At 60.4% G+C, this 2,603-nt stretch overlaps 1 protein-coding gene across 2 annotated transcripts in view; it reads left to right on the forward strand.

Moving 5' to 3' along the window:
* Nucleotides 1-1,738, forward strand: part of CSNK1G2 (casein kinase 1 gamma 2) — a 43,858-nt gene extending 42,120 nt beyond the window's left edge. For both annotated transcript variants that reach the window (XM_066566142.1, XM_066566143.1), the window contains one exon: nucleotides 1-1,738. This exon is cut by the window's left edge and continues 204 nt beyond it. The gene's annotated coding sequence lies outside the window, so the exon portion shown is untranslated.
* The last annotated feature ends 865 nt before the right edge of the window (nucleotides 1,739-2,603 follow it).

The raw sequence follows: 2,603 nt of genomic DNA on the forward strand, positions 1-2,603 counted from the left end.
GGGAGCGGGGCCTCCCCAAACTGCTTGTCCTTTCCTCCGCCACTCGTGGCCGTTTACTCGAACCAAGCCCAACTTCGCTGAAGTTCCTGCGTCCGTCAAACAGAAAAAAAAAGAAAAAGAGAAAAACCCACGGCGTCACTTGCTTTGAGTTTATAACCGGTCTGAAATGGGGATCAACTACAGACTCTGACCCGTCGCTGTCAGAAGAAGACGAAGACAAATTCAAGAGCAGTGGGCTAAGGAGGAATATTTTTTTTTTCTGTTGCTTCTTTGTCTCTTAAGTTAATTTAAAGTGAGTCTCGGTGCAGAGTGCTGAGTCGTCAGTCTTTGACCGTCATCTTCAGTGTTACCGAATTCTGCTCTTCCTTCCGGCCCCGCCCCGCGTCCCCGCCGGGTCCCCTCGGTCAGTGGCGAGCGCTGGGCTCGGAGCGGCCCCGCTCGGGCGGGGAGAGCCGGGGCCGCGCGGGGCGGGGAGAGGAAACGCGTTTACAGTTCATTTACGATGCACTTTTGCGAGCAATACAGGCGCCGTCCGGTCCCGCCGAGAGCAGGTCCGAGACTCCCAGGGGCTGGGGGACACAGGGACAGGGACGGCCGAGACCAAAGGGACCCATGAATGGCGGTGGCAAAGCAGGGAGGGGAAGCGAAGCAGCCTCGTCTCTGGTGCTGCCATGTCTTGGGGCTGGATGTTTCCACAAGAGCTGTAGGTGTGGGCACGGCTTGATGGCCTCTTGGTTTTACAGCCTGAGCCCCCCGAGGTCCCGGGGGGCCGGGGCTGGGCCGGGCCGGGGTGGAGCGGTGGAATCCCCACCAGGGCATCCCCCGCTGCTGCCCGATCCTCCCGGCCTGTCCTGGGGCTGGGGAAATGCAGGTTTTGGAACTGACCCACGGACACCCCCCGCACCCCCGCGTTCCTCGGCACCCCCAGGGCACTGCAGGTCCCCACGTGAATGACCCCGTGCGCTGTCGTGTGTATTGATCGTGACACTTTGGGGGGGGGACACACACTTATCTTTACCAAAACCCTGATGTTCTGCCCCAAAGAAGGGGCTGAGGCTGTGCTGGGGGGGCGGGGGAGGGATGGGACCATCTGTGGCTGCTTTGAAACATTTGTCCAAACTGACCATCTCGGGGGGCTGGAGACCCCGCATTGTGGAGGGGCTGGGGGGGCCTGGGGTCTCCCACGGGGCCGTGCCCTCCCCACGGCCCCTCTTCATCCTAAATTCGGGATTGACCCCGCCTTTGGCTTGTCCGGGCTGCGGCCCCAGCTGCTGCCGCGTCCCTGGCCACGGCGGGAAGGGGACGTGCAACGTTTGACCTCGTGTCCCCAGCGAGGCGAACAAATGAATTTTAAAAATCGCCTTAAAATTTTCACTGGAAGTGGTCCCTTGGCAGCGCGTCGGCTCAGAGCAGCCCCGGCAGAGGCCGAAGAGGAGCCGCGGAGGGGAAGGGGAGGCGGCCCCGAGGGTGTGCCCGGCGTGCCCGGCTCCGTGCGCGCTCCCTCGGCTGCCGGGGCCGGGCCCGAGCCCGGGACTCTCTGTCCTTCCAGCGAGGAGTCCAAATACTGCGATTGTACGTGAGAGCGTTTGTTCCATTGCGAGTTTAGTTACTGCTTTAAAACCAAGTGTACAGATATGGCATTTCAATTTCTCTGATGCTTCCTGGAAGCCATAGAATTTAGGGGCTTTTTTTTAATAAAAAACAAAAAAATAAAATAAAAAAAATCTTTAAAACCCAACACGTTCTTCTGTGCTTCATTGTGTGGCTCCCAAGGGGGAGGACATTGACCAAGCACCCCCTTTTTGTCGGAGGCTCCCTCAGCAGTGGGTGGGAGCAGCCCCAGCCCCTCGCAGGGGGGACCAGGAGCCTTTCCTGGAGCAGCAGAAGGAAAATCTCGGGGGGACAGATCAGGGAACAGCAGCACAGCCGATGGCCGTGGGCAGTCCTGCAAAGCCCGTGAGTGAGAAAGGTGATGGGGCAAGAGGGCGACTCCCAGCTGAGCCCTGTGCTCCTCCAGCAGGGAGCTGGGCTGGGCCGGGCCGGGCTCCCGCTGCTCCGGGCACTGCAGGGCCCCCAGGCCGAGCTCCAGCACAGTTTGGAGCCCTGGGAAGCTGCCCCTGGCCCCGGGGCTCCCTCGGGCAAAGGGCAGGGCTCTGATGCCCCCATGGAGCTGAGGGACCATGGGAGCTGTGCTGGGCACAGGAGCAGAGCCCAGCCCTCATCCCTGCTCCAGCAGCCCCTAAAGCCTCTCCGTGCTGGGAATCACTGGCCAGAGGATTTGCCTTCCCCCCCAGGCCTGGACCCCCAAAGGCTGAGGCAGCTTTTAGTGCATTTAATTGTCAAAAACCTCCAATTCAGGTTCAAGAAATTCAGTCATAAAATGACATCTCCCACCCTGTGCCATCCTGCTGCCCTCCTACCACCACCTCACAGCCTGAGGGTCTGGACTCCCCAGCAGTGATTGCCAGGCTTCAGGAGTCCCAAGGGTCTGGCTCATCCCACAGCCCATGGATGGGAAGCTGAGGACCCCACACCCTCAGCTGGGGGAGCCAGCATGGCCCAGATCTCCCCTCCATCATTCCAGCAGCCATAATTCTCCAAAC

Source organism: Molothrus aeneus, chromosome 27 (assembly GCF_037042795.1).
Source record: "Molothrus aeneus isolate 106 chromosome 27, BPBGC_Maene_1.0, whole genome shotgun sequence".
NCBI classification, from domain to species: domain Eukaryota; kingdom Metazoa; phylum Chordata; class Aves; order Passeriformes; family Icteridae; genus Molothrus; species Molothrus aeneus.